Source organism: Pinus tabuliformis, chromosome 5_1, assembly GCF_031772625.1.
Source record: "Pinus tabuliformis cultivar Carrire ecotype Pingquan chromosome 5_1, CPIR1, whole genome shotgun sequence".
Lineage (NCBI taxonomy): Eukaryota > Viridiplantae > Streptophyta > Pinopsida > Pinales > Pinaceae > Pinus > Pinus tabuliformis.
In genome coordinates, this window is record NC_142305.1 from 889,321,915 (window position 1) to 889,337,324 (window position 15,410).

A 15,410-nucleotide genomic window follows, 5' to 3' on the forward strand; every position below is an offset into this window, starting at 1 on the left:
GTAGAGAACATGCTATCTCTGTAATTACCTAAATTTCCTGGACGATAATATGACCCGTTCGACATTGTCGAGAATTTCACCACTCTGGTGAAAAATAAAAGTATTCAGTAATGAGGAGCTTCTTTTTGAAGAAAAACACCTTCACATAGGTGAAGCATATGGCACAACTAATTTTTGACTGTGAATATCTGGAAAAAATTTACAGTTACAGAGAAAGAAGGCTAGCAAAGGTCCCATTGGACCAATAATTGATTGAACCAATAAGGGAGCCTACTCCCAGTGTGACTATAGAAGGTGAATCCAAAGAAATTTCCAAGTCCGATTCTAGAGCAGAATCTCAAGAGAAATCTATCGGGGAATCGCAACAGTCATCACAAAATGGGAAAAGAAGAAGCGTGGAGTCAATGAAGGATACAACCCAATCTACACAAAAGATAGCTGAAGAAGCTTCAGCTAGCAAGCAGACTGAAATCCCTACTACCTTCACACAACCAATAAAACCCATGGTAATTTACTTAGAGGAAGAGTGGGACAATTTCAATAAAATTCTCAACATAGAGGAAAAAGTGTCAGAGTTGCAAACACCACAACAGAAAACAGCTCTGGAGATTACATTGGAAGAGACTGCAAATACATAAGAGGTAGAGCACATCCCTGTTACCCCCACTTCCGAAATAATTTTGAGAATTGAAGAAATTCCCCCTCTGGATGTATTTTATAGCCCACAACATAAGGCTGTGGTGAAAAGGCAAAGAAAGAAAAGGAAATTGGACTCTATAGTTGTTACTACCCCTGAAAATGAACCAATGGATGTTCTATGCAAGGACTCGCTTGTTGATCAATCCGCCAACCTTACTAGACTCTCGCAGTTTGCAGGTTCTTATGCTACAATGACCATGGAAAAAAAAACATAAATCCAAATGTTTCTTAGAGAAAAAGAAGATAAAATAATGTCGCTTGAGCAACAATTACAGCAAGTCAAATCTGACCAGCAAGCAGAGATACAGTTGGCCAAGCTTCAACAGGTATTTGAACAGATGCAAATAGAACATCGAACCAGCTTAACCGAGAAGGAAGCATAGGTGCAGGTAATAATTGATCTACACAAAGATGATCCAAAAATTGATCAGTTTATCACTGAAGCACTCGGCCTTAATGTAGAATACCACTATAGATCACCTAATAATGCAATAGACTAAAGCAAAATACTTGATCTACTTCTACAACCAATTTAGCGGAAGCTTAATCGAACATGAGCAACATTAATAAGAACACATATAACTGATAAGAAGGAATCAATCACACATAACACAGAAGATATAACCCGGGGAAAGCCTCAGCCTAAAACCCCAACTCTGTATTATCATACAAGTGGAAATATAGCCAATATTACAAAAGGAATAGCTCAAAAGCTATCTTGCTCTCTCTGCAATACCTCTGCTGCTCATAGATAGTCAAAGGCCTCTATATAACCTCTGGTCTACCCTCCAAGCCTCCTATTTCTTTGCACAATTTTGATTGGGGTCTAGTGCAACCACTTGTGTGAATTGGCCTCTTCACACACTCACTAACCTCTTATCCAACTACGCAGTCCTGAAGGAGATAAATCCTCATCATGGATGAGATTCCTTTATAGGAAAAATATTCATCCAACTGATAGTACAATGTCCCTTCTCTGATCTCAACTAGGTCTCTGTCTGAACTGACATGCATGAGTTATTCATGAGAGAATCTTCAGTTATCTGAAGTGCAACAGTTATATGCAAGCATGGATTAGCTAACTGAACTTACTTAATTTAAACAAACTGTTTAAATCAAATATAACTGGACTTGACTCAGTTAACTGAGCCAACTAATTACAACTCAATTTAGAACTCATACTTATCTCTTTAACTGATGGATAAATTCCTCAATTAATAGAGAAACTATTGCATGTCCTCACATAGACTTCATGTTTGATTTTCCACAACTAATTAACTCATGGAGAATTAATTAATTTATTTTAAAACAACTGTTAAGTTCAAATTCGAATTTTACTTCCTATTTCTAGTCCAGGGACTGACTAAAATAGGAATCCATCCTGAACTGCTAAAAATAGAAATTCTATTTTTAGCACTTCCATTTTTCATTCCCTGTTGCTCAACCTGTTATCGCTTGGAATTTCACCTCAGGCTAAGAAAGGTAAACTTCAAGGCAACATCAAACCACTTAGCCTCGTAGCTAGCCCTACGGGGCAGGAGAGGGCTCTCTCCGGTCTATCTCGGTAAAGATCTTCAACGGGCGAGATAACCAATAAGGAAACACTGATTTTAGGCTAGTAAACTGATAAAAAGGTTTGATTTGGGATTTTTTGGATTTTGGTGGAAAATCGGGGAAAGGCAATTTTGGGTGCGGGGATTGGACACAGTTTTTGCAGGGGTTCTTTGGGGCAAGGTAGGAGACTGTATTGATGCCTTTAAATTAAGTGAATGGGTAGGAATGACCGGTGAGGAGCTAAGGAGAGCAAGCAATCACCTTGAGTTCTCCTTAAACAGATGAAAACATTGATATTAAGCAAACTTAAAAGCAGAGCATGGAAATCATGAATTCTACTTTAACACTTCATTTGCCTAATTTCAGAAGAAAAAGTAAGAGGATGAATCACATAACAAACTTACAAGTACAAAGAAAAGCACACCATCAATACATGTAACCACAGGAATCCCAAAAAGGACTGCAAAACCCTCGTCTTTCTTCCTTTGCCAAAATTGCAGAGATACAATGAATAATACAATAGAGCTTTCTCCCTCAAGAGTCCAACCTCTCCAACCATGAAAATGATTGAAAAAATACATAATATAGACCATGCCAACCCATTCCCTAGCCTCTAGGGGTCTAGCTCATCCTTCTAGGAGCTGTTTCAACCAATTCTAAACTGAGCACTAAAATCTAGGCAGTCAAAACAACTTGCCTCTATAAGCTAGGAAACCAATTCATTCATTAAATGTTTGCTATTTCATGAATGAATCTTCTAGAATAGGTAAATAAGTGTCATATCAACATGAAAATACATTAATTACATCAAAGAGGGTGAAAAATCCCATCCCAAGTCAAAACTGGACAAAGCTGGGCGAATTCCTGAGCTGTAGGTGAAAAATTATGAAAATTGCCTGATAGGTCGCGCCCTAATCCTGATAGGTTGCGCTTATTTGGAGCTCCATTTGAGGCACTTCCAGGTGTCCAAATGAGGTAAAAGTGGGCTTGTTGGAAAGGTCTGGATGTCTACTTTCCAACCCAGCTAGAAATTTCTGAATTTTGTGGCCATTTGCCCCTCCAAAATTGCAATCTCCCAAGACTGCTTCCTGTTTGTCAAAAAGGCGGCAGAAAGTCAATTTTTACATGTTTTTTGTCCTTCTGGAGGCTCAAAACTTGATGAAATCTCTTGGTAATTGCTGAGCAGGTGTATCTTTTCATGACAAATCCACAAATGCTGAGTTTTCCCAAAATGAAGTTGCCCATCGAATAGGTCGCGCGCGGCGCGCGACCTATCAGGGAGAAAAACCTGTTTTTTGCCCAAAAATTCCATAAGTGACCAAAAATGCTCAAAATTTTTGAAATTTGTGCTGTAGTGAGGTCATTTAATATCATGCTCCTTCAAGGAAGCCTCAGCCAAGATGTGGAGGGGATCGGGCCTTTTTCGTCGTTTTAGTGCCTTGGCCAACCGCCCTTGGATCTGGCGATTGTAATTTTGACATTTTTAAAGCAAATATACATGAACCTCTCATTTCAACTTGATGGCATTAAAACACATTTCTCATGCCCATTTTTCCTTATCAAGCAAAATACTTTGATGATCAGAGGCCTACCTGCAATCTTGAAAAATTTTGTGGTCGTTTGGGAGTTTACTGGCGATTTTTGTAGATGAATTCCCAACAGGTCGCGCGCAGGTGCTGATAGGTCGCGCACGCTCAATAGGTCGCGCGCGCTCAATAGGTCGCGCCAGTGTATTTTCCTAACTAAATGAACCCCCCTGACAGGTCGCGCGCTTTTGCAGGAGGCTTTTGGAGGCCTTCCCAGTGTCAGAATCGGGTGCAGGATAGCTCGTTGGAAAGGTATTTGAGTCTACTTTCCAAACCAACTAGAATTTTTCAATTTTGAGTTCATTTTCCCTGTCAAAAATCAAATCTCCCAAAACTGGTCAAAAAGTGCCAAATGAGGCTGCCTCAAGGAAGAGTGCTGTTGCAGTCAACTTTTGAATGCCTTCCTCAACCCCAAATTGAGCTCATGATAGCTCATTGGAAAGATATTTGTGTCTAGTTATCATTTTACCCATCAATCAAATCATTTGGCCAACCAAGCTAGGAGAAAACTTGATTTTCCCAAGGTCACTTCAGAGGTGTCTTTGATTCTCCTGAGGCAACGGTATTCTTGACATTTCTCTCAAACCATGACACCTGTGCAAAAAGTGAAGGATTTTGTTCTTACTTGGCATGTTGTGGACAAAAACCTCTCTCAGTTTCCCAAAATTCATCTTTTATTGCTCTGAAACATCTTTTGAGTGAAACTTATCCCGATGTGTAGAACAAGGGATTTTGTCGAAATGAAGCGAAATGAAGGGGATAGGGGGCTTCTAAATTCTTGAGGAAATTTTGGGGAGTAGGGAGGGATGTTAGGAAGCAGGGGAAAGTGGAATCTCAGAGATTGAGTGAGGGGAAGGGGTCCAAAAGGGCAAAACACAGGTCAAACCTGGAAAATTGCCAAGTTGTGGCAAGAAACTAGGGTTTGTGCAAAAATGAGGATTTTTGGGGATCTCAGTGATGGGAAGCATTTCATAAGGTACTTTAAGGATAGGGGAAGGTGTATGAACATCAGGATACAAGTTTTTCTAATGATTTGACCATCCAAGAGAAATTAGCTTTCAAAACCCTAGGAGAGGGAAATGACCTTGCCTGGGCGCAACTGAAGCATGAACAAGGTGTAAAATGACTCATTAGACACTGACATGATAATGACAACCCTATGATTGATGATAGAATCAGCTGAATAGTGACATAGATTGGCGTTTGGGCAATTTTGAAAGGAATGAAAGCAAACCCTAGACCTAATGCCTAGTGACCAAATTTTGCTTGAAAACTCTTTGAAATGACAAAATTTGACCTTGACACTCTAAGACCACTTTGTAAGAGCATATTTGATCACTGGAGGAAGGCTGGAAAGACTGACACTAACATTGGCTCCAATGGGGATGGTAGCTCCTTGGAGGTGCCAAGAACCGCAGACCTCTGGGAGAGCAGATCAGTGCTTTCAACCATTGGGCGATGGAGTCATTATTTTGAACGGATAACACAAAACTTTTGACACATTTATTGAATGAGACTTGACTAAAAACTGACTGAAACTTAACTGAAACTTGACTCAAACCGACCCGATGACAAATTGAAATGATGGAAAAAACTTGATTCTAACAAATTAACTCAAGACCTAAACTTAAAACTTAAAACTTGATGGCAGTACATAACCACCTAGGTTACAAGACAACATACCATCAAACTATATCATAATGCCAATGTAACCAATCAAGCAGATGCCTTCTTGATTGATTCTCCCAATCAGATCTCATGATCAACAATAGATACTGGTAATTGGGCATCCAAAAACATAGCTGACCATGATCTCCTTCATCACTGAACACAACAATAATCACTTTCACTGCTGACTATAACAAATCTACCATTGGATCCTGGAAAACATGAAGACTTGACATTGCCACCTCCTGCTGAAAGAACAAGGTATCCTTTGCTTCAATTTCTGATCTGCCTTCTTCATGTGCTTCGGAAAGAGTATGTTCCTGGTCCTCAAAAAATTCTGAACAAGTAGATGAGCAGATCTCCTCTTGAAATAACATTTCAAAACATGAGACATATGAGGAAGAATCTGAAATGGAATCCTGAATGGTTTGATCTTTTGTAGTTTGAGTATATGGTAAATCATCCTCATATGATATGACAGCCAGATTCTCATTACATTCATCAATCATGAGAAAAGAAATTTCAGATGTTTCGTGAAACCCAACACTAACATTTCTATCTGCTATCATAAATTCATCCGGAGAAACCTTTTCACTTACTTGAACGAAGATCTTGTCTTGTTTTTCACAGAGGCAATGAACTACCTCCTCATGAAGATCTAGTGTTGGTGAAATGAGAGCATTTAGGTCTGCTACTCCATTTTCTTCATTTGAGGCAGCCGCGACAATACAACTCTCTTTTATGAGATCCGAAACAACATGTTTTGCCTCATCACAATTTATCTCCCGATCTGATTTATCATCATCACTTTTTGAGATTGGAACATTACTTTCCTGCGTTACCTGCATGTTGTCTTCTTCTATGGACAGATCTGAAACAACATTTGCTCTTTCCTCATTTTCAACCATATGGAAATCTTCAACTTGCTGATCTTGACAAATATCCTCTAAGATTTCTGTGTGCTGCTGAAATGGATTCTCATACAGAGCCTCCATAATCTCATAGTCCATAAAATTATCATCTTCATAATATTTCTCAAGGCCTTCAATAAAACTATAAGCATGCTTGCAACAGTCTTGAACTAAATTTAATGATGGATAAGAGTCCTTATATCGTTCAATGAACATAGCATGAAAATCTTTTAAACAGTAAATACAAGCAGGCGGCAAACTTTCATACCAAGATTGGGCTTCACCTTCCAGAGTGGCCAAGAATATCTTCATCAAGCAATCTTCAGGAAAATCCACCTTCAACTTGCGAATATGCATATGAAATCTAACTAGATGTAAAGCAGCATCCTTCTTACCATCATCTTTAAATGTAGGCAGATTCCTTGACCAATCTACCTTCGGAATTTTATTCGAAAAACCTGGAATGTGATCTCGGCTCATGGGAGCATATCTTCTTGTGATTTGGTCCATCTTGAAAAGCTCAAAGCTACTGATCTCTCTGCAGTGAAGTCACCATGAAGCATTGATCTCTGGAGTTTTTAGTGAAGGAGTCGCCAGTGAATGATTTCAGCCTTGTCAGTGTCTGATCGTTGTCCACTATCAACAATCAGATCTGAACTTGATACATGTACTGGGGTAAAATGCAAATGAAGTGTTGTATTCACAAGCTCACGGAGATGGACTGAAGCAGCGTTTATCTACTTCCGCTAATGCAAAGAAAAAGCGTTTCGAAGGCTACCTGGCATAACTTCAGGCTCCGTCTAAGTCTCATGAAACAAACACATCAATCCACAGACAAGTTGTTGTCCCCAGTATGGTCGCCAATATGTTATCGCTTGGAATTTCACCTCAGGCTGAGAAAGGTAAACTTCAAGGCAACATCAAACCACTTAGCCTCGTAGCTAGCCCTACGGGGCAGGAGAGGGCTCTCTCCGGTCTATCTCGGTAAAGATCTTCAACAGGCGAGATAACCAATAAGGAAACACTGATTTTAGGCTAGTAAACTGATAAAAAGGTTTGATTTGGAATTTTTTGGATTTTGGTGGAAAATCGGGGAAAGGCAATTTTGGGTGCGGGGATTGGACACAGTTTTTGCAGGGGTTCTTTGGGGCAAGGTAGGAGACTGTATTGATGCCTTTAAATTAAGTGAATGGGTAGGAATGACCGGTGAGGAGCTAAGGAGAGCAAGCAATCACCTTGAGTTCTCCTTAAATAGATGAAAACATTGATATTAAGCAAACTTAAAAGAAGAGCATGGAAATCATGAATTCTACTTTAACACTTCATTTGCCTAATTTCAGAAGAAAAAGTAAGAGGATGAATCACATAACAAACTTACAAGTACAAAGAAAAGCACACCATCAATACATGTAACCACAGGAATCCCAAAAAGGACTGCAAAACCCTGGTCTTTCTTCCTTTGCCAAAGTTGCAGAGATACAATGAATAATACAATAGAGCTTTCTCCCTCAAGAGTCCAACCTCTCCAACCATGAAAATGATTGAGAAAATACATAATATAGACCATTCCAACCCATTCCCTAGCCTCTAGGGGTCGAGCTCATCCTTCTAGGATCTGTTTCAACCAATTCTAAACTGAGCACTAAAATCTAGGCAGTCAAAACAACTTGCCTCTATAAGTTAGGAAACCAATTCATTCATTAAATGTTTGCTATTTCATGAATGAATCTTCTAGAATAGGTAAATAAGTGTCATATCAACATGAAAATACATTAATTACATCAAAGAGGGTGAAAAATCCCATCCCAAGTCAAAACTGGACAAAGCTGGGCGAATTCCTGAGCTATAGGTGAAAAATTATGAAAATTGCCTGATAGGTCGCAACCTAATCCTGATAGGTCGCGCTTCTTTGGAGCTCCTTTTGAGGCACTTCCAGGTGTCCAAATGAAACAAAAGTGGGATTTTTGGAAAGGTCTGGATGTCTACTTTCCAACCCAACTAGAATTTCTGAATTTGGTGGCCATTTTCCCCTCCAAAATTGCAATCTCCCAAGACTGCTTCCTGTTTGTCAAAAAGGTGGCCGAAAGTCAATTTTTACATGTTTTTTGACCTTCTGGAGGCTCAAAACTTGATGAAATCTCTTGGTAATTGCTGAGCAGGTGTATATTTGCATGATAAATCCTGAAATGCTGAGTTTTCCCAAAATGAAGTTTCCCATCGAATAGGTCACGCGTGGCGCGCGACCTATCAGGGAGAAAAACCTGTTTTTTGCCCAAAAATTCCATAAGTGACCAAAAATGCTCAAAATTTTTGAAATTTGTGCTGTAGTGAGGTCATTTAATATCATGCTCCTTCAAGGAAGCCTCAGCCAAGATGTGGAGGGGATCGGGCCTTTTTCGTCGTTTTAGTGCCTTGGCCAACCGCCCTTGGATCTGGCGATTGTAATTTTGACATTTTTAAAGCAAATATACATGAACCTCTCATTTCAACTTGATGGCATTAAAACACATTTCTCATGCCCATTTTTCCTTATCAAGAAAAATACTTTGATGATTAGAGGCCTACCTGCAATCTTGAAAAATTTTGTGGTCGTTTGGGAGTTTACTGGCGATTTTTTTAGATGAATTCCCAACAGGTCGCGCGCAGGTGCTGATAGGTCGCGCTCACGCGCACCCAACAGGTCGCGTGCTTTTGCAGGAGGCTTTTGGAGGTCTTCCTAGTGTCAGAATTGGGTGCAGGATAGCTCGTTGGAAAGGGCTTTGAGTCTACTTTCCAACCCAACTGGAATTTTTCAATTTGGAGTTCATTTTCCCTATCAAAAATCAAATATCCCAAAACTGGTCAAAAAGTGCCAAATGAGGCTGCCTCAAGGAAGATTGCTGTTGCAGTCAACTTTTGAATGCCTTCCTCAACCCCAAATTGAGCTCATGATAGCTCATTGGAAATATATTTGTGTCTAGTTATCATTTTACCCATCAATAAAATCATTTTGCCAACCAAGCTAGGAGAAAACTTGATTTTCCCAAGGTCACTTCAGAGGTGTCTTTGATTCTCCTGAGGCAATGGTATTCTTGACATTTCTCTCAAACCATGACACATGTGAAAAAAGTGAAGGAGGTTTTTCTTCTTTGGCATGTTTTGGAAAAAAACCTCTCTCAGTTGCCTAAAATTCATCTTTTATTGTTCTGAAACATCTTTTGAGTGAAACTTATCCCGATGTGTGGAACAAGGGATTTTGTCGAAATGAAGCGAAATGAAGGGGATAGGGGGCTTCTAAATTCTTGATGAAATTTTGGGGAGTAGGGAGGGATGTTAGGAAGCAGGGGAAAGTGGAATCTCAGAGATTGAGTGAGGGGAAGGGGTCCAAAAGGGCAAAACACAGGTCAAACCTGGAAAATTGCCAAGTTGTGGCAAGAAACTAGGGTTTGTGCAAAAATGAGGATTTTTGGGGATCTCAGTGATGGGAAGCATTTGATAAGGTACTTTAAGGATAGGGGAAGTTGTATGAACATCAGGATACAAGTTTTTCTAATGATTTGACCATCCAAGAGAAATTAGCTTTCAAAACCCTAGGAGAGGCAAATGACCTTGCCTGGGCGCAACTGAAGCATGAACAAGGTGTAAAATGACTCATTAGACATTGACATGATAATGAAAACCATATGATTGATGATAGACTCAGCTGAATAGTGACATAGATTGGCGTTTGGGCAATTTTGAAAGGAATGAAAGCAAACCCTAGACCTAATGCCTAGTGACCAAATTTTGCTTGAAAACTCTTTGAAATGACAAAATTTGACCTTGACACTCTGAGACCACTTTGTAAGAGCATATTTGATCACTGGAGGAAGGCTGGAAAGACTGACACTAACACAACGCAGCACTGGTACCCAAACTGCTATTGTTAGCACTTCTATTTTTAGCATTTCTTGTTGCCATTTTCAACACTCCCTCTCAACAATAAAGGATTCAACTCGAACCTGATCCTGTACCTTTGGAATGTTCTGCATGCAACACTTCCACCAAGTGTGGTTGCTCTAGCAACTCTAGAAACAAAAAAAACTCCCAACTGACCTCTCTGTTGGGCTAGAAACATACTCTGATGGTGAAGCTCTACTTGCTGCTAATAAGTGCTCTCTCCCTGACCTCTGAGCTACTGCAACACTCCATGCATCTTGCACCATTTCACACCTCTCTATGCCATCCTGCACTGGTGCAACACTCCTGTGCCTCTCGCACTGCTGCAGCCTGCTAGCTCTACACAGTCCTGGGACTCCTGCACTGTAGCTCTCTCTGCTGCTCCATCCACATCTGTCTCTACCCAATCAATCAGTTCTGCTACTCCCCATTGAGGTTTCTATATCAAATTCAAATCAAAGAGGTTGGGTACCTCAAGGATCCTGCCCCCATATCAGCCTCTGTGGGACAATCACTCCACATCGCCCCACCTCCTTCCTGGAGGTATGGCTACATGTGATCCCTCTGCCCACTTGGCTCGAAGTTTCCCCCTACTGGAGGTCTCTTCATGAGTAGATGTCTCTACTCGATCTCCTCTCAACTTCCCCTGTTGTGGCTACTCCATAACCTCCTAAATCTAATGCACCAATCGTGGCTCCTCCACAATCGTCTGAGACTTATTTTGGCACTGCATGTTGAGAGGTAATGTACTCTCCCTCTCAACCACCAAGTCTCCTTCAGTTGCCTTGCTCCTCAAGGCTTTGCATTCATCTTGAACCTCAAGAGCATACAGGTTCTTGACCTGTGAACTAATCTGCTTCACCTATCTAGTGATGATGTGTCTAAGGAAAACCTTTCCCTTACTGAAGACTACATCATAACCTCTGTCTTCCAGCATCTTGATCGACACCAAGTTTCTCTTCAATCCTGGTACATACTTGACATTGGTCAAGGTAAGGTGAGCTCCATGCTCCCTCTAAAAAATAACCATGCCTACACCTGAGACACTATACTTTTCATCATTACTCATCACTATGAGTATCTAGAGATCTTTCTCCTCCAAAGTACTGAAAAAAATGTTGTCGTCGGTCATGTGGAAAGAAGCTCCACTGTCAAGAAACCAACCACTTCCCACCATGGATGAAACCATGCATGCGAAGAGTGTGAAATCCAACTCGAACTGTGAAGCAAGTGCCTCACCTTCAGATCCTTCCCCGGATCCCTTCTTGGATTTCCTTTGTGGACAATTTGTACCAAAATGTCCCACCTCATGAAAATGAAAGCATCACACTTTTGATTTGTCAAACTTCTTCCCACCATGGGAAGAACTGGATTCGGAAAGAGAAACCTTATCCTTCCCCTTCTTCGCCTTACTTGCTAGGGCACAGTTTTCTTCATCCTCCATGGATGAAGAACCATCTCTAGTGCTTCTTCTTATCTCCTTTTGCATCAAATCCGACCAAATTCATTCCCAATCTGGCAGTTTCTCTTTTCCATTAACCGAGTCCTGGTAGCTATGCCAACTCTTAGGAAGACCGAGGAGTGCAAGACTCACCATGTCATCATCAGCTGTCACAATCCCTACACTTCCAAGCTCATCCCTGCATGTGGTGAGATTGTTTAGATACGTAGAGATCGCGTCGCCCTTTTCACACTTGATCTTTTGAAGCTTGTCCTTCAGTGCCAGCTTCCTCTGATCACTACTATTCTGATATAGATCTTTCAATGTTTTCCACATTGAAAATGGTGTCTCCTTCCCATGGAGACTTGAGACTATGTGATCTTGAACTCCATCCAGAAGGATTCTCCTTGCTCTAGCCACATATTTATTCCATTCAGCCAATTCAGCAGCACCAGTTGGCTTGAGGACTTCTTGATCAATGAAGTCCTTTAGACCGTTATCCTCTAGTACTGCTTCCATGCGATCCTTCTAGGCTATATAATTCGAATTGCCATCAAGGGCATATTTGAGTCTCAAACCATAGAACACCGTAGGTGAAATAGAGATGTGATAAGAACTTGATTTCTATATTCAGGAATCAAAAACTTCAACTTCTCCCTTCTTGTATATTGTTCTTCCTTTATCACCTGTGCTCTGATACCATGTAGAAATTCCCACTGTAGATCACCTGATAATGCAATAGACTAAAGCAAAATACTTGATCTACTTCTACAACCAATTTAGCGGAAGCTTAATCGAACATGAGCAACATCAATAAGAACACATATAACTGATAAGAAGGAATCAATCACACATAACACAGAAGATATAACCAGGGGAAAGCCTCACCCTAAAACCCCAACTCTGTATGATCATACAAGTGTAAATATAGCCATTATTGCAAAAAGAATCAGCTCAAAATCTATCTTGCTCTCTCTGCAATACCTTTGCTACTCATAGACAGTCAAAGGCCTCTATCTAACCTCTGATCTGCCCTCCAAGCCTCCTATTTCTTTTCGCAATTCTGATTGGGGTCCAGTGCAGCCATTTTGTGTGAATTGGCCTCTTCACACACTCACTAACCTCTGGTCCAACTACGCAGTCCTGAAGGAGATAAATCCTCATCATGGATGAGCTTCCTTTATAGGAAAAATATTCATCCAAATGATAGTACACTATCCCTTCTCTGGTCTCAACTGGGTCTCTATCTGAACTAACATGCATGAGTTATTCATGAGAGAATCTTCAGTTATCTAAAGTGTAGTAGATATATGCAAGCATGCATTAACTAAATGAACTTACTTAATTTAAACAAATTGTTTAAATCAAATATAACTAGACTTGACTTAGTTAATTGAGCCAACTAATTACAACTCAATTTAGAATTCATCCTTATCTTTTTAACTGATGGATAAATTCCTCAATTAATTGAGAAACTGTTGCATGTCCTCACATAGACTTCATGTTTGATTTTCCACAACTAATTAACTCATGGAAAATTAATTAATTTATTTTCAAACAGCTGTTAAGTTCAAATTCGAATTTTACTTCCTATTTCTAGTCCAGGGACTGACTAAAATAGGAATCCATCCTGAACTACTAAAAATAGCAATTCTATTTTTAGCACTTCTATTTTTCATTCCCTGTTGCTCAACCCAGCACTAGTAGCCAAACTGCTATTTTTAGCACTTCTATTTTTAGCATTTCTTGTTGCTATTTTCAACACTTAACTCCTAGCTTATGCATCATAAAGAATTACTGTGCCAAAAGATTTCATAGTGGAAATCTTATTGCAAAACAAGCGATAAACTGACAAGTCAAGTCGTAGAGATGAGACTTGAATACGATGAGATCTTTAAAAAGGTCTCCGATTTCATCACCTGGAAAAATACAGAAGATGGGAGAAAGGTCGACCTGCCCAAGCTAGAAGAATCACATAAATAAATTCTATTTGCAAGATGGGATTCTCGGCTTAAAGAAGAAGAAAAGGCAACAACAAATGTGGCGGCGGCAACAAACAGTGTCATAGAAAATATCAATGAAAATTTGCATAGTTCCAATCTTGTGGAAAAATCCATTCCGAGTTTCCTTCCTAATTCGAAACAGCTTGAACAACAATGGAAACTTGTAGTGGCAGAAAAAGCAGAAGTGATAAGGCAAATGACCAGTTTAGACTGGGAGGCATATTGACAACAATTGGTCAAGCCTCATAGCCAATGGATGACCTTGCGATGCCTAACCACTTCTACACAGAAAATGGCGCCAACACTAACCGATGCCAAATTCGTTGGACAGTTGAAAGCTGAAGTTGGCCAACCAACACAGCTGAAGCCCATGATGGATATTTGAGATATAAAGGATCAAATGCAGGATAGTTAGTCACCTTGTTTATTTCCATTTTGATTTCATTTTTGCACAAATTGAGGCAGGCCGTTTAAACCTCCTCAACTATTTTTGTAATAATCTATTTTTAGTTTAATAGTTTTAATATTTAAACCCCCCTCATGCATTTAGAGAGAGGTCCAGAATTTTATCAGAAACTCTCTTCAAAACATGCACTTATGTCCCTTTGAGGAAGTTCTGGTGAAATATATGGAACATGATCTATTTTTATCTGATTTATCATCTTCTACTGAAATTGCACTTTTGTACTCTTAGATGGTGTTGAATGGACTGAAGATAGATCAATATTGCTTAAACATATTAGTAGGATGTATTATAAATGGTACTTTTATCTCGTAATCCTTTTTACTCATGTATTAAGCAATTATTTATTTTCGAATTGTTTATGTATGAAAGTCTAGATCTTGATTGCCATTATTGCACTTCTGTATGATGATGATCTTTATTTTATGTTGAATATATGAATAATTCCTTATGCGATATATCTTACACAATCATTTCGACTAACTTTTTATAAGAAACGATTATTGTTAAAACAGATTCACTTCTCATCGCAATTGAATGATCTTTATTACTAATTGCTTTCAGACATTATTGTAGATCGCATATATCGATTCAAATCCCAAGTATATTTATGATTAGATAGTGCTTAAATTAGGATAAAATGCATGTGATTGTTAGTTTAAATTAGATTACTTTTAGCTTAGACGTTACTTTAAAACCTCACATATCTTCCCATTAGCACAAGCATTTAATAGATTGGGAAACTGGTCCCATTATCCCCAGTCGGAGCCACTACTCCAAACGGAAAAGGAGCTGCCAACCAAGGGTTGGACTGGGTGGTTTTCCCCCATGTTGAGGCAATGATTTTCGAGGCTTCAACAGTACGTAAAATTGCTAAAATCCTAGATTAAAATCCTTTTGTTTGAAAAATGGATTATGCATCTACCTTAATGTTTAAGAAGGGTCAGACTGGATCTACGCGAAGTGGAAAGCGATTCAGGGTAATCTAGAGAAATTCATCAAAAGTGAATACAACCCCTTATTGGGAGAGTCTGAAAGTGAAGAAGAAAGCAGTAGCCCTAGTACGCCTAGAGGTGCGATGCAGACAGTAAATCAGGGTACTTCTAGAATTCCACATCCATCCACTCCTCCACCTTCGCCTCTGCCTCATACGCCTACACCTCCACC